At 40.0% G+C, this 24,843-nt stretch overlaps 1 protein-coding gene across 1 annotated transcript in view; it reads left to right on the top strand.

Moving 5' to 3' along the window:
- Positions 1 to 6,020: 6,020 nt before the first annotated feature.
- The window catches only part of LOC111574166 (cadherin-22), a 179,693-nt gene continuing 160,870 nt past the window's right edge, over positions 6,021 to 24,843 (top strand). Inside the window, exon 1 of the mRNA XM_055010933.1 lies at positions 6,021 to 6,275. The gene's annotated coding sequence lies outside the window, so the exon portion shown is untranslated. The remainder of the gene's footprint in view (positions 6,276 to 24,843) is intronic.

Genomic DNA, 24,843 nt, shown 5'->3' with positions numbered 1-24,843 from the left:
AAATGCTTTTCTACCTTAGTAGCACTCAAATCGCTTTACAATGTTTCCCATGAACCCATCCACACACACACATTTACACACCAATGGTGCTGTTGCCATGCAAGGTGCTTACCTGCCATTGGAAGTATCTCCGGGTTCAGTGTCTTGCCCAAGGGCACTTTGGCATGCAGCAAGACTGGGGATCTGAACCACAAACCTTCTGATTAGTGGACAGCTGGTTCTACCACAGGTATATGGTGTGGCATGTTTACTATTTTAGCTTGATTTGTTACCATTATAACACTGGCTAATTAGCACTAAAAGGTGCACTTGAAGCTGAATCTAATAGTTTAGCAAGTATTATGTCAGTGTAGATTCTCAGTCATCCAGGTCATTGTAATCCTAGCAGCTTCAGCAGAAATGAACTGGTTCTAAGAACCTTAACGATAAATCCAGTTCATTTCTGCTGAAGCTCCTAGGGTTTAGCAGGTATTTGTAATTTATCCTGATGGAATTACACATATATTACATATGCATTACTTGAATTTATTTCTCTCAAAAGCCTAAATGTGAATCTGATAGTTGCACTAAAAGAATGGCCATTGAAGTCATTTGAATTCGTGTTTGGGAACCTTTAGCATCCATATCTTTCATAATAAGTGACAACTTTGGCCTGCTGGTGATTTCAAAGAAATTCATGTCACAAGATGACCAAAGTCGATAGGATTCATCCTCTTGACACGATGGATGTGTCAGAGTAACAAATATTATGTTAAAAGCATTTGTCTCAATTAGCATTTTATGTTGACTCTAAATGGGAAAGGTATACTAATTGATAAACATGCATTTATTGACATAATATTATTAATGTGATTTGTCTGCAGGTCTGAAGCTGACCTTCTGGAACTTTTGAGTCATAGAGGAAAAGCTCAATGAAATAAGGCAAACCAGTGTATAGTAAAATAATAAATGGTGTGAAATGAATAGTTGTTTTATAAAGAGCTGTTCACAATTTTATAAAAGCCAGGTGGAAAACCGTAGAGGCAGCTCCTCTTTATCCAGCACTGCTTTACACTGAGCCACCAAGCTAAATGCATTGGAGGGAGCAAATTCAAGCAGAAGGTACTGGCTTGAAATCCATCCATCCATCCATCCATTATCTATACACCGCTTAATCCTCACTCGGGTCGCGGGGGGTGCTGGAGTCTATCCCAGCTGACTCAGGTGAAGGCAGGGGACACCCTGGACAGGTCACCAGTCTGTCGCAGGGCTACATATATAGACAAACAAGCACTCTCACATTCACACCTACGGGCAATTTAGAATAATCAATTAACCTCAGCATATTTTTGGACTGTGGGAGGAAGCCGGAGTACCCGGAGAGAACCCACGCATGCACAGGGAGAACATGCAAACTCCATGCAGAAAGATCCCGGGAAAGCCGGGACGCGAACCAGGGACCTTCTTGCTGCAAGGCGAAAGTGCTAACCACTACACCACTGTGCAGCCCTGGCTTGAAATCAACATAGTAAAACACGGATGATGCACTATTGATTTGGGCCTCTGGTTGCTCTTCTCTGATCTCTCCAAACTGAGAAGTGTATGTCTGGCAGGTGTGCTGATTTTAACCCAGGGCCTGCAGCTCACTTCAACATAGCTTAGAAAAGACTCCAGCACAACTATAGATAGATCTGATAGAATCTGATAAAGAGTATGGCTTGACAGAGGAATTGCACTGAGGCTCCAGGTTGCTTTTGCTACACTTTGTGTGAGCCTCAGTGTCTCTTTAATCTCCCGTGATATCTAAGGCATTTGCTAATGTTTGATAATAGCTATCCTGTTTTTATTTGACCTCTAGGGCTAAACTACTTTTGTTGCTAGTGTGTGAATAAACCTCCACTAGCTTTTCATCTTTAGAATCTGCGCATTTACTGCTAATTGTTCCTCAATATGGTTTCAAATTTGAATTTAGCATAATTACATTATTTTAGTGTATGCGTGTGGGTAAATGAGTACAGCCCTGCTTATGTTGAGCTGAGCTTTTGGTGAAATTGTAACTCTTTATATTCATTTCAAGTGTGTTGTTTTAATGTATCTTTATCCACCATGAAAACTTGCCTGCAGGGATAAATAAAGTTTATTGGATTGAATTAAATTGAACTGAAATGGCCCTGCAATGGCTAAAGTGAACTTTCAATGAGTCAAAGGCAGCCTAATTTGACACACAGCACAGACAAATCTTTATTAAATTAAAAGAAGAAAAAAAAGAAAGGAAAGAAAAGTGATGGAGTTGGTGTGTGGTGCTGTGCTGTAAGGAAACAGTATTGCTTGTTTCTGAATCTTGGCAAGGTTTGTTGTAAATATCGTCATAGTACTTAGTGCTTTTTTTCATCACTGGTGCTTTTATTAGATTTCTGTATTTTATTTTTATGCTTTGGTGTCTAACCCTCTAGCCAGTGTCTGCATCATATCCTCAACCTTTTGTGTGCATTTTTGTTTCTGCCAGTGGCTACTTCTTTACTTCTGTAACCTTTGTGTACAACATTTTGTAAGAGCTACATTTAAATACGTTTTTTTGTTTTACTACTTGACCAGATTTAAAATGTCTGATATGTTAGATTGGTGAGAGGGGTACCATTTAAAAACAAAACAAAACAGAAAAAAACCCCAACTCTGAATCTTCTCCTTTCAGGCACATGTGACACCTGCTAGACAAACCTGTATAATAATGTACCCAGCTGCCTTGGTGTCATTTTTAAAGAAAGAGAATTTGAAGTATATGTTGTGAATTTTTAACATTGCTTCCAGACTTTTTTGTGTGGCCACCCATTGGGAGCGCACCAGGGAATATATATATATATATATATATATATATATATATATATATATATATATATATATATATATATATATATATATATATATATATATATATATATATATATATATATATATATATATATATATCCCCAAAAAGTGAAAGTTGTGTGTAAAAGCAGCTTTAGAGCAGATCCCATATTATCATCATGGTTATTCATTAAGCTTCACTCCACCAAAAAGAATTCCTCTCCTCGCGATGGCATGGGATGCTCAGAAATGTAACAATAGCTCTCTTTTTGGTGGAGTGAAGCTTAATGAATAACCATGATGGTGATATGGGATCTGCTCTAAAGCTGCTTTTACACACAACTTTCACTTTTTTTGGGGGAAAAAAAAAGACACGCCCAAGGTGCCGATATGGCATCAGCTTTAAAGCAGCACTCCTCTATATTCTTCTGTTTGGAAATGAAGAATTGTCCATTGTGCTGATATGGAATCCTCTTTGAAGCAGCTCTTGCCTACTGTCTGCTGTTTGGAAATGAGTTATCCATGGGGCTAATTTGGAATCAGCTTTGAAGCCGCTTTCTCCTACAGTCTTCCATTTGAAAATGATTAGTCCACAGGGTTGATATAGGATCCACTTTGAAGCAGTTCTCTCTTCTAGTCTGTCTGAAAATGAGGAACTGTCCTTGGTGCTGATTTTGGCTGGCTTCTGAACCAGTCTTCTGTTTGGAAAGAAGGAGCTGTCCATGGTGCTGAATTAGAATCACCTCTGAAGTCGCTTTTTCTTTAGCTCCAGAACTACATAAGATCAATTGCACTTGTTGCATTCTGGTATTCTTCACCAGAAAAATGCAATGAAAGCCTGTGCTTGAGACCTAATCATCGCAGCTACGGTACCATGGCATGAAACAACAAGAAGAAGCTGACACCTTTAGTTTGGGCTAACGTCCAAGTTCTAGCAGGAACTTTTTCAGTGATTCAAGATTTTCTTCTTTTTTGTTCTTCCTTCAGTTGCTGTGGTCATGGATATTTTGAATTTAGATTTAACTGGCCTATTTTGCCTTTTTGAGGACCGAGGTTGATCATGCACAGATCTTGGTATCTATGACAGTCAGTCAGCTCTCCACTTCTAGTCATCTTGAGATAATGAGGAATTGTCCGCGGCGCTGATTTGGCAGCAGCACACAGCATTTTAAGCTACTGAGCTTGCTATTACAACACAGTTTGACAGTTACAATATTGAAGTAGCTGCTCTGTGCTGAACATATAATTGTGCCAAGATGATTTACACCATAGAACTTTGAGCAAGCAATGTTTTAAATTGACTGGTTTTGCTGAAATGCAGAAAGTAAAAGACATCTGGGCCTGAAGGGTTAGGGTTGACTGAAATGATGTAGGCTACTGGCTTAAGAGCAGGAAGCAAAACAAAACCCTTCACTGACCTTTGACCTTAGTGCCTTCCTTTAGTATTATTCCCAGATATAACTCATGAAGCATCATGTTAACACCACTATAACCCCCATTCTCTTTCTCTCTTTAACCCTCCCCCTCTCATTGGCATATATTGATCTGCTGCTGGTTGTGTCTTACAATACTATATCTACAGATATTTATGTTTGTAGCTGCTGGTCTCCGGTTCCCATTATGGGCTTGAGCGATAGGCACAGGCAGTGTTTCAACACCTCGCTGCCGAGGAAAAATGTAATATTCAAGAGACCTGTCCTTAGTCAGCACTTCCACCCCGAGAGCTGGCTATGTAAAATGACCAGGGACAGCAAGTATACTGAAGTATATTGTAAAGGCTTAGGTACAAGGAAAAAGATGATTACAAAGCAAAATCTTTATTAAATTCCATTTTTTTTGTCCAGAAAATTTCCCTTGCAAGAATTTTTCAACCAGATCCGTTGTTTTAGCTCTAGTTAAATTAAAAACAAAATGCAATCATTGCTTCGACGAGGAGAACTGTGACTCTGAGGGGAAACCATTCAAGATACAGCAGAAAAGAAAGCTAGTTAGCATCATCATCAGCATATGTCAGCAGTAAAGTTTTTCATTCTCTCTCTGCCTCTCGGACTCCCCCACCCACCCCCTCTTTCTCTCTCTGAGTCTCTTTACCTCTAGCACCTCTCCATGAAACAGAATCTGCACACTAGCTTTTAAATCCTTGTTGGTACATCAGCTTCCTAACCTTCCTAACCCTGCTGACTGAGCCTCAGTGAGCCTCCAGCTGGTTTGTGATGGTGGGTAATCTGCAGCAAAATGCCCTCCCACTCCCTTTTGTCTCACCCTCCCTCCCTCTGTCACATTCTTGTCCCTTGTCCCTCATTGCATATTTCACAGGTGCGTGCACACAGACGCTCTGATTAACAGGTGAACCACTTCAAGGAAGCAGGCATACTTGACATTTTCACCTCCTCAAATACCGAAGGAAAATCCATCTGAATAGCAGCACCGCAGACCACGGTCCTCTAGCATTTCTTCATTTCCTTTTACTGTTGTTTTCCACCACTCATGCAGGTCACAAAAACAGTACTGCGTTTCTCTGCTGCAGCTGAAGCCCGAGATGTTCCCTCTCCTGTCACTGTCTGCACCGTTGAGAGCTCAGAGATTCAACAATGTGACTCCTTTGCTATATGGAAACTCGAAATTTGCACTTTTAGATGGACCGATCAATAAAGTTGCATTATGGAGTCGAGGAATGCAAGTGGATAACAAAAGAGAATATGAAAACCAGGCAGATGGTGGAGTGTGAAAACCTCTTTGCTTGTGATGCCTTTAGTTCTCAACATCATGGATTCAGTTTGTGTTTCAGCACAGTTTTTCTGTTTTAGTTTTTGCTCACTGGATAGACAAACAGCTGCATACAATTCTCTCCTGTGTGTGCTTGTAAAGGCTGCAGTGATGCACTATGCAGTGTTCCTGCCATTATTTCAGAATCATTGGGTGTACTTCAAGGGGAAGTCACCATCTGTTTGAGAGTTTACACGTCTTTTTATCAGGAGAAAGGCATCCATCTTTAGAAAATCCAGTAAGTTTACATGAATGTCACAGAGAAAATGACCTGTGAAAGGAGGGATTCAAAGCAAAATGCACGTTTTTCAACTTTTTTTCTTTCTATTGGTGGCTCCAATGATGTCCATGCCTCTCTCACTCTCTCTCCCCTTCTCTCTCTCTTTCCTCCTCTCTCGTCCACTTCATTTGTAGGTTCCCTCCATCACCACCAGGGGCTTTCCACACTGCGCCGTGCCGTGAGCGGCTTGCCGTTCCTTTCCCTGCGCTTCTCCGAACGGAGACTCCAGACTCGCAGCGCGGTAGCAGACAGGGCGCACTTAGCGTCTGTTCCTCCGATTTCCATCTCACTGGGAGTCGTATACCTTTGATTCCTGGAGAAGCGGCAAGTTGATGACCCGCCACCACGTCCCTCTGCAACTTGTCGAGGCAAAGCCATTTGTTTCTGCCACACGCTAACAAAGGTACGACTTTGAGGGTGTTTTTTTTTTTTTTATTTAATGGGAAAGTTCGCTGTGCGCTGGCATGCTCCTGTGACACACAACTCCAGTGGACTTGCCTACCGTCTTTAGACATTGCACTGTTGGAGTTTCGTGTGCGCTGCAATAGAGAGAGGAAATTGAATACATGCACAGTGGGTTTGGTGTTGCTTATTTTTACGTGTGTGCTTGGAGAGATGAGCGCTTTTTGGATTATACCGAACCTTTATTATCTTTATTTCAAGGCACCACCTAACTTGTTGCCACTTGTCACACATTTAGGGCAGGTTAGTCGGTGCTGAGCGCTGCGCAGGACATCAGCCGTGATTCCAGTCATCCTAAATCATTTAAACAGTAACCAGAGTTCTTGTTAGTGGTTAGGATAAATAAAGGTATCCGATGGTAACTGGCGCTCCGACAAGACTGCACATTCACAACTGCGCTGCATACATTTATTGTACCAAAATCTCCAGTGAGATTGGGCAGCAGTAGTGTACCGTGTGCATTTCGTGTGGCCATGACTGTAGAGCTGCAAATGTTCCAGTGGTGTAAATGTGCAGCATTCTGTAATCATGGGGATATATGTGTGTGTGTAAGTATGCCGACAGGTCTAATGGAAGGAACAACACCTCCGACTTTCATAAATGAAATTACAGGGGTGTAAAATGACTGCACGCACCTCCTGCACAGTGAGGATGGGTTTCCGAGGACTGCAGCCACTTGATGCGCCAACAGGGTGCATTTGGGGAAGTTGGATGTGTGCCACTGTGCACTAAAGCCATGCTGTTGAATGGGTGCTGACTTAAAAGCACACACTAACGTCCAAACAGTTTTTTTGTTTTTTTTTTAAATGAGGAAACAATACTGGTTTCGCGTAATAATCTCGCTATAATCTTTCACAGATACAATTGTTGTAGATTAAAATGTTAAAAGTCTCATTACAGAGGATAAGAGCTGCAAATAATGTTGGTTCTTTTTTTATCCCCCCCCTTTTTCTTTCCTGTTTCTCTATGCAGCCATAGATTACTTTAGGTTTAGTAATTTCTATTTGATTTTTTTGATCACTTTAAGTCTCCATGTGGATCTAAATGGATATTCACAGATCAAATTAGTATCAGCAGCAATTTCTATCCTGTTGGTTTAACACATTTCACTGGACAAGATCCAAAATTTGTGCAACATGCAAGTCTCAGCAGTTACTGACTCTTAGAATTCTGCTTCTCTTCCCTCTCGACATTTCATTACGCATTGTTGCCTCCAGTTTTTAGTTTCTTTTTTTGCTATTGATTTATGTTACTCAACCGCCCAAACAATTCGTAAACATGACATTTACATTTGCTCAAATATCATCTGACATTTGTTAGGCTCATAAAACAGCTGCTGATGAGACAAATGAAAGGTAGCTCTTGCAACTCATCATGGGATAATATCAACTGCGCTCATGGCTTCCTGCAATCTCAAATATATTGTTCGCAAACCACAGGATTGATCAAAGTCTTTCCATCTCAGGTTAATATATATATATATATTTTCTTAGGAGGCACATCCTTCATCTGTGTGATATCTGAGTGAAATACAGTCTATTCCCCACAGTGTGTGTACATGTAGTTCATATTGCAGAATATGATTTGTGACCGTAGGGTTACAGTACACTTTAAGCTTGGATATTACTCGGTGACCTTGGCTGAGGTTAGAAATGCTTAAGTTTACTCCTTAAGGGTGTCTCTGTTCTTGCCTGTGCGCATCATTGTGCATGCCGAGCGTGTGCGCGTGCATGTATCCAAGGGAAATGCTTGCGTCTTTGTGAGACCCGCGGCATGCCTCAGTTTACCATTTATCGTGGGCTAATTGGTGTTTGGATAAGTGAGAGAAATGCCTGTTGTCCCAGTGGCCAATCAATGACTTTAATTTTCCAATTAGATGCTGATCTGTACAGGAATCCGTCAAAGAGACAGGACCTCTGGGTGAGGACCGTGACCTTTATTGACCCTGTGTTTGGGAAATTGATTACGTAGGTTACATTTCAGGATGAAAACTGGTCGGTGTAGAGATCAGCAAAATGTCAGGCAGATCTAAGGAAGAATTGTGTAGCTAGTTATTACCTTAAACATTAATCAAATGGATTTCTAGATTTCTATCAAGTTGAAGTAAGTTTTCCACTTTGTGTTGAATGCAGGTGGAATTTTTGCAATTGCCTCAGGGTGCGCTAGTTGGGGTCTTTTATTGTAATTGTGTCAGATTACCTCTTTATCCACTAAACCCATCTTACGTATGCAGACACTGTGAACATTTTGACTTCAATCACAAGGGTCCTTAAACTTTTTTATGCTCACCTGATCGACAAATATGCACATGCACACGTATGTGCAACACATTATCTCATACCTAGTAGGCGACACAGAATATGAAACATTCCCTCTCCAGGAAAAGAAAGCAAAAGGAATACATTTGCTATCTTACTGTCCATTACAGACACATATCTGCTTTGTATCCTGGACTCCTCATTTATTCAGTTGGTGGTCTAACCAGCGTTTACATTACAAGGGCCATGTAGCAGTAACCCAGATGGCAGAATGGGCTGATTGTGATTTATGTACCAAAAGTGAATGCATTACTGTGAGCTTCTGGAGTCAGTGCCAATTCCAGACAGGCTTTTTCACACATTTTTTTTTTTCCCAAACACACACAAATCATAGACACACAAAATGTAAGCTTACAAAACGTCATGTGTGTGCAGAGAGTAAAGACTCCATTCTTTCCCGCCGTCTCTCCTTTTCCTCTGTCTGTCTCCTTTATAGTCTCTCTCTCACACACTCACACACACACACACTCACACACAAACACACACACACACACACACACACACTTACACCGCCCTCCTGAAAAATCGTTTAGATGAAGCAGTCCACCGTTGTGAGACATTGATTACCGTTTACCAAGCTGGCGCATAAATGTAGTGTTAAAGAAGAGATGGCTTAGATGGATATAGGAAGAGAGAGAAGAAATGAGAGAGTGATGGAAAGAGAAAAGGAGGAGAGAGAAAGAGGCTGATAGATGGCAGTGATATCACAGTAATGATATATGGGGTAAACCTGGGGGTTTTTATGGATAACAGAGAAGGGACCGATTAGGCCAACTAATTGATCTGGACTTGTGGTTAGGTGCCTAGTTCATTGTCTAGCTAGGTGTACTCGCTTCTATCTCTCTTTCTGTCTGTCTCTTTCTCTATCTCTCTCACACACACAGTTACAAATACACATTTTCGCAGTCACACTCCTCACTGCACACACCTGCTGTCTTGTCGGCGGTCAGGAACGGTCAGCCCTTAGTCACTTCATTACCCCCTCTGGGCAGGGACTGCATCAACCATATTAACGCTTGAGCTCTGTAATGGAATCACTAGTTAGAGGGAGATAGAGAGCTGAGGGCTGTGGACAGGCTCCATGGTTGATTTTCCAGCCCTGTTTGCACCTGATTTCAAGGAGAGGGTTACAGGCAACACTTTGATCCAACAATTTTTGAGCACTGTGGCTTTGCTGAGGAAACTCAGCCAGGTTTTTTTTATGCTTTTTGCTTGTGATGAAATAGGCTGCCAATGCATTTTTTTTTTTTTTTTTTTGGTCATTGTTGTAGCTTTGTCAGAGCGAGCTAGCCAGCGCCTGTCCTGGAGTCAACACTGATGTTCATGTTATCATCACTATCACAATATTTGTATCCTGTCATTCAAGTTAAAAGGAACAGTCTGATATTTTTTGGATAAGCTTATTTTCTTTTCTTGGAGTTGGATGATTGGATGGAAGATTGATACTGCTTCCATTTTTATACACTAAATGCAAAGTCATGGCCAATGGGTGTTATATTTAGTTTCCCTTAGCCTTGTTTAGAGTTCAAAAGTACTGTGATTAGCACCTCATACCATCACTAACGCGACACATCACCATTGTTTAAGTTACAAGCATGTAAAAATGACAAGTTGAGGGTCATTTTTTAAACTGTCACACTATTAATTATTATTGGAAACGTTTTCAATATTCATGAAAACTGTAAAAAAAAAAGAAAAAGAAACATATAAGTCTAAAAACTTGCATGACAAAAGGAAAACCCCTAGTGTATTAACTAATTCTGTCATTTTTGCATTTATGCAGTTCTAACATAACCACACTATTAAATGCCAAACATATTTATGTTAATCCGCTGTATCACAAGGATGTTTTGATGGCCTTACAACTGAAAGCTACTCAAAGGTTTGGTTGTTAATTAGAATCATTTTTTTCAGACCCAGAAACTGAGAAGCCATTGCCCTGGTTACATTTTTAAAGGTTACAATCATCACAATATTGTAATTCCCAACCTGACCAAAACAACAAAGAGCTCAGCAACAAGAGGAGAAAATGGACACTAACAAGATTCAGACAGCTGCTGAGTCCATCTGTCCTTATGATGCACAGTGAAATCTGTTGACATGGGCGCAGTCTCTAAAGCCGTTTTAGCCAAAGGAGAATTTGGAGAAAAGTCTGAATACATGCTTTCATATGTATTATAAATGAAACCATACATGTGCAGAGAATTAAAAAGGCAACTTTTAGGCAGATGAGTTTCAGCTGCTAAGATATGGAAATCTTTTTTGCATCATAACTGCAGCATTGTCAAGATCAGATGACAAACATGCTATATTTACATTTTTATGGTGATTTTTATGTTTGCTTCAGAACTTGTATGCACTACAGTGGAAAATATCAATATTTGCTGTGGATAAAGCAGCACAAACACAATGATGAACATGTTGCACTTGACGGACAGTGCTCTGCTGATAGTTGAAGAAAGATATTTCATGGTCAGCTCTCCAAGTGTGCTTTTGTTTGTTCCTCATTCTTTCTACCTAATGTGCATGATTTCCTGGAGGCAGGATTCAATCTCTAGTGATGGGATCCAGGTGTACCCAGTCTGCGTTCGTAGCTGGTCTGTCGGTCTATGTTTGTGTCTCTTGCGCTGGAGTGGGTAGAACAACTGCTTTGTAAACAGGCAGTTCTTCACCTGGATGTCACGGTTCACAAAGACTCTTCCTCGGAGTCTGGCATAACCCCACTGGCAGAGCTTATGTGGTGGTGTATTTCTGCATCAATGTCGGCTTTGGAGGGATGAAGGCTGCCAAGGAAGAAAGTCATCCACATTTTGAGGCTGAAATATTTGATATATATTGAGACACACAAATACAGTGAATCACCACACACTTGCATGCTCATGCACGTTAACACACACAGATATAAAGAGATTTTTTTTTATATCGACGAGATTAAAATGAACAAAGGATTAGAGGTGATGTCAAGAAGAATAAGTTATTATCATATTGTTTTGTTTTTCTCTTTTCAAATTTATGCATACAACTCAGTGTGAGAGGAGGCTTTGGGGTCATTTTAATAAGTAAACATTCTACATTCACGAGTAGTTAATTTTATTCTCTGCTCTGCAAGTGACTGCAATGCCAGTAAATATGAATTTCATTGGGTTTGACAGGGAAGTCTCATGTTTTTTCAACTCTTGTCTTATCTCCGATTATCCACTGGCAGTATAAGGTGACATTTTTGCAGAGTGAAGATGCTCATTGACAGCAAGTGTCCCTGAAATTAGATTTCTGATGGGTTGTCAGTTTCAAAGACTTACAGAGTGAGTCAGGTACAGCCGTAATAGACAGGACCTCTGTATGTAGTTTAGATGGCCAGAAAACTAGACCATAAAATGCTTCATTATTAAAATAGGCCCATTTAATGAGTTAACTTGGTTCAGTAAATTAAAAACAAAATTATTTCCACAGGATAAGGTGGTAGAAATACCATATTGTTTACCCTTTGTGGCTCATAATGCACTGATCAGTCACACTATTAAAGTCACCTGCCTAATATTGTGTAGGTCCTTTTTATGCCACCAGTTCAGCTCTGACCCATTATAGCATGAACTCCACCAGACCTCTGAAGGTGTCCTTTGGTATCAGGCACCAAGATGTTTCTACTGATGCTTGATTGCATTGAGATTTGGGGAATTTGGAGGTGATCTATTTGCCATGCCCTTTAAACCCTTCCTGAACAGTGTTTGCAGTGTAGCTTGGTGCATTATCATGCCAAAGAGGCCGCTGTCATCAGAGAATGCTGTTGCTATCAAGGGGTGTATGTGGTCTGCAGTAATGTTTAGGTGGGTGGAATGTGCCAAAGTGACATCTACATAGATGCCAAGATCACCCGACCAGCCACATGATGTAACACTAAATGTGATTCACTGGCCCCAAACCACCTTATTTCATTGCTCCATGGTGCAGTTCTAATACATGTGTCCATCTGAAGCAGTTTTGGTGGTAGACAGCTATTTTGACTGGTTTCAGCTATGCACCTTTCAAGTATACCCTCCATTAGTGTTTTCAGCAGTTTGTGCTACAGTTGCTCTTCTATGAAATTAGCCCCTATGGTCTGCTTTCACTCATTACGGTCATTATTGAACTCTGAGTGTCCATAACCCTGTGGATGGTTCACCAGTTATCCTTTCCTGAGCCACTCTTGGTCTGTACTAACCACTGCATACCCTTCAAAAGCTACCGTTTTGGAGATGCTCTGATCCAGTCGTCTAGCCGTCACAACGTGGCCCTTGTCAAAGTCGCTCAGATCCTTCTGCTGCCCGTTTTTCTTGCTTCCAACACGTCAACTTCAAGAACTGACTGTTCACTTGCAGCCCAATATATCCCAGCACTTGACAGGTGCCATTGCAACAAGAAAATCAATGTAATTCACTTCACCTGTCAGTGGTTTTAAGGCTTGTGGCTGATCGGTGCACATTTTTTTTATTATTTTATGAATAGTGAGTAAAATTGATATTTTGGTATTTTCGCTGGCTTTCTGGTCACACAACATAAACAAACGTGCAGTATTGTCACTTTGTGGTACAACTGCCTCTCAGGACAAAAGGGATCCACAGTCCTGGGTTTCCTCCAGCTGTCGCGGTTGACTGCCATGGTTTAAATTCATGCGTGCTCGGTTGATTTGAGGCTACAGATTGCCCATAGATGTGAATGAGTGCAAACCAATGTCTGTCTGTGTCAGTCCATCTGTGAACTGGCAACTTGTCAAGGGTATTTTCCTGCCTTCTGTACAATATAATGCTGGGATGGACTCCAGCACCTTCTGACCCTGAGTAGGAATAAGCGGATAAGACAATGGATGAATGAGCAAACATCAATACAGAATTTGTATATTTGTCAAAATTACCCTCCAAAGCTTTTCATTCAGTGTCTGGTAATGCAACCTAGCAACAGACAGTTGGCTCCAGTGAGTGCCTAATACAGGCTTTGGCTACTTTTCTTTGTCTTTGTCTTTCTCTTCCTTCTTTCTCATGCTCATCTCTCTCTGGAAGGTTTTTAATCTTGTGGCTGATGAATAGTTCTGCCCCTCTTCATTTCTCAGTTGGTACATCCTCAGTTCCTTCCCTTGCCTCCTCTTCTCACGGCTTAGTCCCTATCAGCTGAGATCCAGGCAAAGGAGGCAAGAAAGACACGAGGAGAGAGGAGTTTTTAGGCAACAGACAGACACATGGCACAGCTGCATCATCTGTCCATTGTTTGTTTTAAGTTGGTGCTGCATTTTATAAGCATTCAGAAACTGCTTATTGGACTTGTAGTCTGATTCAGATTGTGGCATAGTGTGACAAGAGTGCACAGATATCATACATACATCATTTTTTATTTAACATGCACACACATGAGCAGTCTTACATTTGTAAAATCCTGCTCTATGCTCTTTGGTTTGTATATTTCAGCTGTGTGTCATGGCTCTTTCACATGTGATATGAAACACCTGCACATTCTCACTCATAGCCCCTCTAGGAGGCCTCCACTGTCTTTGCACTTACTCCTTAGGGAGTAGGAATTAAGACATCACTCAAGATATTTAGTCAGAAGGTACAGTTGACTACCTAATAAAGGACATCCACGTAAACATCCAGCATTATAAATTAGTCATCAAGGTGATGGAAAGTGGAACAGGCATTATTGTATAGCGTAGTCTGACTCACCAGATGTAGGCTGCTGGTGTAAATGTTTCTCATTTTAGCTGGTATTCTCCTCCACTGCTACTATCTTTGCATCAGGAAACTATGCCAGTAAACTACCACGATGGAATTTTAAGTTTTGCGGAGGATTTGGATCATCCAGTAAGGCAGCTCTCCCTTTTCTTTTCGATTAGTTACCTATTTCAGTTGCAGTGCTCTTCTTCCTGCATGCAAATGTTCCACCACCAAAAATTCCACCAGTCACTACTTGTTATGGTTTTATATTTTACATGTTGAGGGACCACAGAAGCCGCATCCTTGGCTTAACCTCAACCTCATGAGTGTGATTAGTTTAAAGAAATACAAAGAAGCTGGAGTGTGTTTTTCATTTTTTTCTTGTTTTTTTTATCCCAATGGCAGAATGATAGTGTGATGCAGCCCGACCATTATGTTCCACAGAATAGGCTGGCAAAGCAAGACTACAATATAGTGTAACATGCATTACTTGGCTAACATTTGCATAATATAGCTAACATGTCAGTTGCTAACAGTAGCCTTTTTCCCCTTTCTGCTTTGCAGCTTCAACACGGGAGGTGATAAATAGTTTTGTAACATTACAATAAAGATTTACATAGCTTAGAACTCATACTTTTTGCTTTTAGTATTGTTTTTCCCATGAGTCACTTGCAGGGCACAGTCTATAATAGAGATATTTTTAGTGTGAAAGCTGCAAAAAAAGTGCAACTTTTGGTTTGTGGACATAGCAGATAACTAGACTATTTTATTTGTATTTTTTGGAATTCAGTGAATTATGCTGAAATATATATGTAAAAGACTTCCAGTGTAGTGTATATGTTTTTGTTTTTATCACTCTCACAAGTCACTCTTCACCTGTTCTTTTGCAGTTTTGCCATTGTGGTTTATTGAAAGGCAGCCAAAACTCCAAAGAGTCAGGGAAGCTCACATTTGTAGTCCCTACTGCCACGTAGTGTATGAATAGCATGGCTGTTTTCAGTATTTTTGGAACAGTATATATTGGTTGCATTATCATATAAATTCCGGCTGCCACGTGAGCTGCAGGATAAAGCCACACAATCCGCAGGAGGCTTGCGAGTCCCGGAATGCAAGCTGAGTAGAATGTAATAGTGTACAAAATGTTGCACTGTTATAATCTATAGCGGCTATAATGTGTCTGGACTGACAGAGAACAGCAGGTGTGTGGTAAGTGGCAGCTTTAGGAAATGTGTCTGCAGTCTACATGGGTATAACTTCCTCCAGGCAAAGTAGTAACTCTTATTACAGCCCTTTAAGGGATTCCTTGGGAGTGGAACTAAGTTGTTTTCCAATGTGATGCTGTTGGCACCTCGCAGAGGCATAATAGAAAAGACAGCCTTAAATAATTGTGGTTAAAGTGATACGGAGCCATTTGAGAAAATTTCTTTCAGGCATGAGAAAATGATCCCCTCGTAAAATATAATGTGTATAATGTGATGCAAAAAATTACATGTTTGTTTGTGGCGGGATAATGCTTCTCTGTGAGAAAAGGACAGATGATTGAATAGTTTAGGTATGAGCTCATGGTTATCCGAAATACTCCTCTGTGTGTTTCCTATTTCTGCCACCCACAAGCACACACACAAACACACAAACAGAAAAGGAGACAAATTTTTAACTTTTTATGTGTTTGCTGAATTATTCATTGAGAACGCGCTCTTGGGGATAGTTGTACATTCTTACTAATGGTATTAGCTTTTGCTGGGTAAAGCATGTTTACACTCATGCATGCAAGAAAACAGACACAAATACACCAACTTGCACACGGCTAAGTGCATGAGCCTGTATACACGCAGATACATCACTCATGCAGATTCATCACACAGTAATATAGCTTGCCTCCATGCTGAAAGGTTTAAAAGTTTTTTCCCTTGAAAACATTTCCTGCTTGGGTAAACATTTGGCAACTTTAGCCTGCAGAAGCCAACCAATTTGGACTCTAATTCAACATTGCTTCAAATAAATACCATTTACTGCCCTTAGCTTTAAGGCATTTACTCTGCAAGAAATCTCCATGACCATCAATATGACTTCCTTCCCTTAGGCTTCTTTTGTGACTGTACCAACGTGCACTGGGGTCAGTCTGCTTCAATAATCATCCTGCATCACAGATTATGATCAGGAATCATCGGTTGCGCTGTCTCCACCAGACAGCAAAGCCTTCAGCTCAATATCCCAGACAAATATGTGATAAAGCAGAATTATAACTCATTTTTGCTTTTCAATAGGAAAACCATAATCTCCACAATGCGTCATATTCTAACAGTATCCAATAATAACCCCCAGACATTTCCCCGAGTGGGTATAAATAAAAGATGTGTTGTTAAGGAGTCGTGAAACTTTGACATAATCCTCATGACTCCCTTGGATGCAGACAATTAGGAACTTACACAAAACTGAAATTTCACTTATTCAGTAGAGTTTCAGTGCTCTAATTGTGCTGTGCATGCTTGACGGCTAATAACCTGGACTAAATGTCACCAAAATTAAATTAAATTAATGGAAATTGATCTGCAATGCGGGACATTTTAACAGGTTTTTTTTGCATTTGAGTGACTGTAATTGGATATGTTGAGTAGACTTACTTCCCCCTTTTACCAGTGAAGCATTTTGAGAAGAAAAAAAAGATCAGCTTTTGCATTTGGAAATTGTGTCCATAGCTACCAGTTCTATAACAACAGGCATTATATCTGTCTGTCTCTGTATTCTTTGTCTAACTTCCTGTTCTTTTTGTGCTCTAAATCTCTTTCCATTTCATCTTTGACTTGCTTCATAATTCTTTTCCAATTCTCTCTCTTTCTCTCTTTTTCTTTCTATCCTGTATCTGTGATTCATAGTGGCTGAGCAGTTAGAGTTGCTGCTTTACAACAAGACAAGTTCGATTGAGTGACCCGGCCCAGTTTTTTTCTCCGCATCGTTTGAATGTTCTCCCTGTGTGTGTAGGGGTTTCCTACTAGTGTTCCGCTTTCTTCGAATAGTCCAAAGGCATCCAAGTGAAGGTGCACATTTACTTCCCTGTAGGTATAAATGTTGTTTTTTTTGTCTTATTCTACTGTAATACATACTGGGATTGGCTCCAGCCCCACTAACGCTGAACAGTATAACCTGTTCAGAAAATGGATGGACAGAGGATATTTCTGGTTCTTTCTCTTGGTTCTTTTGGTCTCTTGCAATAACCTGCAACATTTCCATGATCCTCAGCTCTGCTGAGCCCAGACCATCATTTGTCTGCCTAATGACCACTGAGGTGCCATGTTGAGTCATAGTCATAACATATTAAGGTTTATTCCGCTGTCCAATTTAAGCCCTGGTGAAAGAGTGTGGCCCATAATTTAGTCCTCCATTCAACCACTGCAGATCTTCCTCCTATTTCCAGCTTTCACACCTCATAATGTGAAGCTCCTACCAGCTTATCGGACAGATAGATATAAAAAAATAAGGTAGCTCCTCACACTGTCAAACTTTAAGAAATTTAAATGGAAATAATTAGTGTTTTAAAACAGTGAGGGCTTTAAAACTTTATGAACAGCAACCATTTCTAGTTCCTTAATTAGCCAAAACGCTATCAATGTTTCAAAGCCAAACCAAATCTAATTCTACAGCAGATTTAGCCAAACTGTTCTAAATTTTAGTAAACATGTTGTGCTTGTTGGGTCATGAGGGCTTATTGTTGATTTATTTAAAGTGTGTGAGACAATTGACTGCAGTGTGTTTTATATCTTGGTACAGGAAAAACAACCTCTTAAGCATTAAGCATGGTAGTTTAGATGTCTCAAAACAGAGAGAAAAACAAAACAAGACAAAATAAAATTCAGAGTTTCTGACAAGACCCTGGGATCACCACAGCCAGCGAGGCTTAAGTTAATGTTTAAACTTTAATTGGTAGTTAGAGTTCATGTTAGTGTATAATGCCTGGTGAAGGCCATATTGACAGATTCCTAAACAACACATTATATTTCTCATTCTGTGCATTTGTGCAGCACCACTTCTCACCCTTTGTCTGCTTTTTTTTTTTTTTTAAGCTCACGGCCCTTTATGGCCACTTTTATACTTTTCATCTTCACAAATACATGAGGGTCCGCTCGGGACTCTGTGACACAAATTTTCTCATTTCCCCAAGTGTGCGAGAGTTCGCAAGGACTCTTTTACACATGTCCAAGTGCAACCCAAAATCTGTGTCAGCACGACAACTACACCACAAGGACAATCGTGCTCAGCTTGCTCAGCAGTAGTATAAATGTGTAGGATATGCACATACGACCTACGCATGTTTCCAATGAATTCTTCTGAGTGAACTTCCACAGCCTCAAAAAGTAAGACAGCAACAACTAACCATCTATAGGTGTCTGTACCTGTTTGTGTGCGCATCTGCAAGAAATTATAATCAAGTCTTAATCCCAGTAAAGCCCAGTCTACTCTTATTGGCCCAACGTAAGTGAGGCAGCATTGGTTGTGTACCATAACCCAGATCTACACATGATTATAGGCAGAAAGACATAACTCTTCCAGAAGTGGTTCTAGTGCGGAAATATTGGCAGACAGAGACGAAGCTGCTCATCTTTTGTTTGAGTATGTGCCAAACCTGCTACAAGGCAGGCATTATGCAAATGTGTGATATGATGACGTAAACAAGTAAGAAAATGAAAATAGGTAAGAAAAAGCTGCACTTCAAACGACGTATTTTGGCAGGTAAAGAGCAGTGTGTTCTATGGAAGAGAATAACTCCCTTTGGTGTAGACATTGGGCTTTGTAAGTTTGCAGAAATGCACAAAGAAGCTGTATAACACATTAAAGGAAAGTGAAAAACCCCAAAAAGCACAATATGAGCTCTTTAAGGGATAGCTGCAGTAGAGACGGTCAGAAAAGAAAGCAGAGAAAAGACATGCAGCAAAGCTCCAGCTGCAGGCCTCAACTGCTGGCGGGTATTTTCACAAGTGGTATGCACTCCATCCATTTGGCTATTGGGTTTTTGGTATTTATGGCTTGCTGTTTTGAAATTGCTCATTCTTTTCATTTTTGCTGAGGCAAATGTTTAAATTGCCATGATATTAAAAGGCCTGCTTTTATATGTCACACATGCCTACAATGTCATTGGTTAATATCAACCAAATGTACACAGCTAGTAGCGTTTGTGAACAAACAAAAATTTTGCACATGTAAGGCTGGGTAAATGTGATTGCTGAATATTGAAACTAGGAACACTGGTGCTGAATTCTGGACTTGTAGCTGTAAGTTAAGTCATCAGTCACGCATTTACCACAGCGAGGAATTTAAAAAATGCACATCTATTTTGTTATCATGTAACTTCACAGGAAATTGCAAAAAAAAGTAAACAAAATAAAATGATGAGCCAACAAATATGCTGTTTGATTAGTATCAAAGGGCTGCACAGTGGCGTAGTGGTTAGCACTTTCGCCTTGCAGCAAGAAGGTCTCTGGTTCACGTCCCGGCTTTCCCGGGATCTTTCTGCATGGAGTTTGCATGTTCTCCCTGTGCATGCGTGGGTTTTCTCTGGGTACTCCGGCTTCCTCCCACAGTCCAAAAATATGCTGAGGTTAATTGATTATTCTAAATTGCCCGTAGGTGTGAATGTGGGAGTGCTTGTTTGTCTTTGTGTGTGGCCCTGCGACGGACTGGCGGCCTGTCTAGGGTGTCCCCTGCCTTCGCCCAAGTCAGCTGGGATAGACTCCAGCCCCCCCGCGACCCTAGTGAGGATTAAGCGGTGTATAGATGATGGATGGATGGATGGATGGATTAGTATCAAAACCTGTGAGAACAAGTGAGGAAACCATCATCATGAGGGAGTTTTTCGGCGCTATGTGCATGTGGTCTCGTGACCATGGACAATGATGAGCACTCGCTCATACTCGCCACACATTTACAACGTTCAACACTTGACATTTGAGGTTTCGAAGGTGTAGACACCATCTTAGGTCTGGGTTTCTTTGATTGGCTCTCTGAGTTGTATTTATTGGTTATTGCATCAACTGACTGATTAACCCATGCTATTAAACAGTTTCAGTTTTTCTTTTCTTTGGTTTTTGTAAATGGTCTGCACTTATACTACTATTCAAAAGTTTGGGATCACCTAGACAATTTCATGTTTTCCATGGAAACTCACTTTTATTCATGTGCTAACATAATTGCACAAGGGTTTTCTAATCATCAATTAGCCTTTCAACACCATTAGCTAACACAATACAGCATTAGAACACAGGAGTGATGGTTGCTGGAAATATTCCTCTGTACCCCTATGGAGATATTCCATTAAAAATCAGCCGTTTCCAGCTAGAATAGTCATTTACCACATTAACAATATCTAGACTGTATTTCTGATTAATATAATGTTATCTTCATTGAAAAAAAAACTGCTTTTCTTTCAAAAATAAGGACATTTCTAAATGACTCCAAACTTTTGAACGATAGCATATGTAGCACCTTTTTACCTTAGTAACACTCAAAGTGCTTTACAATGTGTTTTTCATTCACCCATTTACAAACACATTCACACACCAGTGGTGACAGACCTGCTATGCAAGATACCTGCCTGTCATTGGGAGCAACTTTGAGTTCAGTGTCTTGCCCAAAGACACCTGGACATGTGGAGGAGCTTGAATCTGACTAGTCAAAAGAACAGAGACATCAGCCACTGTCCCCGTCTCCAAAGTCTCCAAAGTCAGCTTGATGAGTGATTGTGTTGAGCTCATTACAGCCATGTGCTTGCATTTTTGCAAAGCAGAAATGCTCCCTTTCGTGGATGGTTTTCCTATCATGGATATTGTGTGAGCTTGTACCATATGCATGAACCTGGTTTCCATATGCATGTATTTTGAGACTAATTTAACGTCATACTAAAAGCAGTCTTCACTGGGTCATAGAATCCAGTGATAACATTACAGGTAAGATCTTCATTTCTTTAACTGACACTGGAAAAGTTTAGAAGTTAAAAGTAACATGCCTAGAGTAAAGTTTATGGACACCTGAATCATAATAAACAACCAGTTGCAGTGCATTGAAGCACACAATATCTTATGTTAAGATTATATTGTTTTGCCCCAAAAGGCATCTCTTTCACAAAGCATTATATGTTCCTCTGTATATAACATGTAAAATGTTGATTAGATGTCAAAAGGTATTGCATTACTTGATATCTTTTCTAACTGACTTAACTAAAATGACTTATTTGCTTATGCCTACAGACCTGTAAATGATTTTACCGGACAGAAAAATAAAGAAAAGCAACAATATGTAGGCATAGGGAAATGTTGCAATAAACCAGCAGAGAAATTCAAGAGAAATTTAGAAAATCAATCAAAATAACAGAATTGTTCACAAAAAAAGGAGGAAGGATGAGAGGTGATGAGAGACAAGTAAGTGCAAGTGCAAATTTATTTCTATATCACTGCATCATACATAGAGATCAGTCAAAGTTCTTTATAGGCAAAAGGTTTTAAAAAATGCCAAAGATAAAGATAGAATAGTGCATAAACAAGTTTAATAAAAGTAGGGACAAGGGACAAGTTCAATTTAGAATTTGCAGAATGAGTAAAAGTAGCATACAAAAGGTCTAATTAAAAGCAGTAGAAGCAAAATAAAAAGGCAATAACTTGAGAAAAAAAGATAAATTATCAAGATTTTAATGAGTATAAAGTTTAGCTAAAAACAGAAACCATTTAAAAACAATTCTAATCAAATGCAGAGGGATGCTGGGTAACCTTAAAGTCAGTGTGAGTTTCGAGGTCATGGCCACCCGAACTGCCTATCAGTTCTTCTCTACTAACACATAGAAAACACATAGACAACGCTATCAGAATCAGACTGGATAAATGTAATGCTCGATACCGTCATGTATCTTTATGTTCCCTGACAGATTTGCAATCCTAGAAAACCCCTAAATCTCTCAAAGGCTCAGCCAGCGAAGTTAGTAAGGCTGCAAAGCAGATCTGCCAGCACGGTTTGGAAAGTTCCCTCTCCAGTGAGCTGGAGCTCTTTTCACTGCAAAGTGTTGACTGGCCTCTAAAACATAGATAAGTTGAGCTTTTAGATGAGGATTCATGGCAGTGTGAGTTGAAATATCTTTGAACAGCCGCCATGGTTGTGTCATTTTGAGCAGGAATGTACTCCCTTACTGGAACAACACATCCTCGGTAGTCTTTAGCTCTCCATATACAGTAAATGGTACTTCAGCAGCTCTGGTGCTAATATATTAAAAGAGGATATGCCACACTTTCTAATGTCCTCTTGAACTGGATGGAGGTTGGCTGGAAATTAAAGAAGCAAGTGACACAATCTTACCAGAGTGGTGCCGGCGACCGCAGCAGTTAAGTCTTAACTGCAGAACAGCAGTGCAATCTGCTATTTCGCGCACAGTGCAAGTACTTATATTGTGGGAGCTCATTTAACAAAAAAATTGGGAGACCAGTCTCACATATGAATGAGCAAGTGCATATGCCTCTGACAGCACCAGTGATTATGACTCTACCGGCTTAATTCACTGAATAGCCACAAGAAATTATAAGCTCCAGTGGGTTATGTGGTGTAAGTGTTTGGCTGTTTTATGTATTGTTTACACATTGCTGAATTTGCTGTACTCGCATTATCTGTCTCGGAGAATTCATGATATGAAGATGTCACATCTGTTTTTAATGGTGCACAGCTGCATGCACACATATCAGTAATCCGGGGGCATGCTGGGATTTGTACTGATAATACATATCTTTGCAAAGATTAAACTGCTGTGCGTGCATGCGGCAGTGTGTGTTGTGTATGTATGTTTGCATGCACACCGCAGTTACTACAGTTCTAGGCCTGTGTCTCCTTTTTGTTTCTGCAGCATAATGGGCTTTGTAAGATAATACCCAAGAGACATAACAATACTTCTGAGTGAAGGGATTGTGAAGCCGTCCCAGTTCGCAGCACCGCTTTGGCTCCAAGCATCAGCTATGATTGGAAAACCATGGAAACCTGGATTTACCGGCAAATGATATTAATGATATGGTCCTCTTTACTTCATCATCTTCTCTCTTTTCAATCAATTTGCTCTCAGTTTCAAAGCTATTTTCTCCGTACCTACTAAGTCACTGCGACAATGACACTCAATGTCAAAATAGGTTCATCCCCTATATTGTTTTCCGTATTGCATCAGAAAATAGCGGTTTTGGCTAGATTCATTTGTGTATGAGCAGTAGCCAACTGACTATTGTCAAGCCACCTCAATTGTCAATTTTTCTTTTCGAAAAATTTTAAAAATATGCTATTCCACACACTGCAAAACACAGGTTTTGAAATCAGTTTTATTTGAAAATGAATTCATTTTAACTTGCACATTGATATTGGATGGTCTGTCACTGCAATCTCTGTTATTAGGACAACCATGACCCTGCCAAATAATTTTTATGAGCTTATCATTATTTTTCTTCTCAGCCCAGTTGTGGCTTTTAAATTCCCCATAATAACTCTGTGGCTGTTGTTTTTCAAGCAGAAAATGGACAGAGTAGAGTCAGCATCTACTGAAAACTAAGCTAAACATTAAAAGTTCCATATTGCTGTGCTCCTTTATAGTAAGTTCAATGTCGCAAGCAACGACAAACTGATGGAAATGTCGAATGAGAATTCTTTGGCATCTCTATTATTGTTCATCTTTGAAAAGTTTTTATTTGAATTTAGCAATGTTGGCTTTTCAGTACAGAACTGCGTTGTATATAAAAGTTTATTTGTATAGCACATTTCAACAATGCAGCCATTCAGTGCACCTGACATACAACATAAAAACATCCAGACGAAGTGTTAAAGGAACATCAACACAATTAAAAGTGGAAAAATTGAATATAAATGAGATAAAATCAGGAAAGTGAAGGTGCAGTGCAGCTTAAGATATACAAAAGCCTCAGATTTGATTTATTGAAAAGCAGAGTCAGCCTTGAGTTAAAAGAACTGAGAGTTGCATCTGCAGACTCCCATCTGGGAGTTTGTTCAAAATATATGCATGTAAAGACTAAAAACAGTTTCTTTTGACTTGGGGACAACCTGAGAGGTCTGGATGGTTAACTACAGAGCAGCAGATCAAAAAGTGTATTTTGGCCCTAAACTATTCAGTGCTTTATACACAGCCTGACATAGTATTTTATCTGTTTTCATGAAAGAAAATGGCATCACAAGCATCAAATGCTCATTTGGTACCTTAGTCACTTTTCCTTTAAGTATTTATGCAATTTTTCCATTGGCAAGTGCGGGCAACGGCTTGCCATTTGTGATAAAAAAATGTTAAATATAACAATGAAACTCACTTTAAACAACTCGAGTTATAAATGATGGCTTTGACAGTGGCATGTATCAGGCTCTCCTGGTAATTGCTTTGGTATGGGAGATGTTGCACTCTAGAAGACATTGAAATAGATAGCATAATTCTTTTTTGTGAGGGATGCACTGTTTATTAGAGATCTATCAAGTGAGATGGGGTATTGCACTGTAA

Source organism: Amphiprion ocellaris, chromosome 5, assembly GCF_022539595.1.
Source record: "Amphiprion ocellaris isolate individual 3 ecotype Okinawa chromosome 5, ASM2253959v1, whole genome shotgun sequence".
NCBI classification, from domain to species: Eukaryota; Metazoa; Chordata; class Actinopteri; family Pomacentridae; genus Amphiprion; species Amphiprion ocellaris.
The sequence above is the reverse complement of the archived record's forward strand: the minus strand, read 5'-3'. Positions and strand labels throughout refer to the sequence as shown.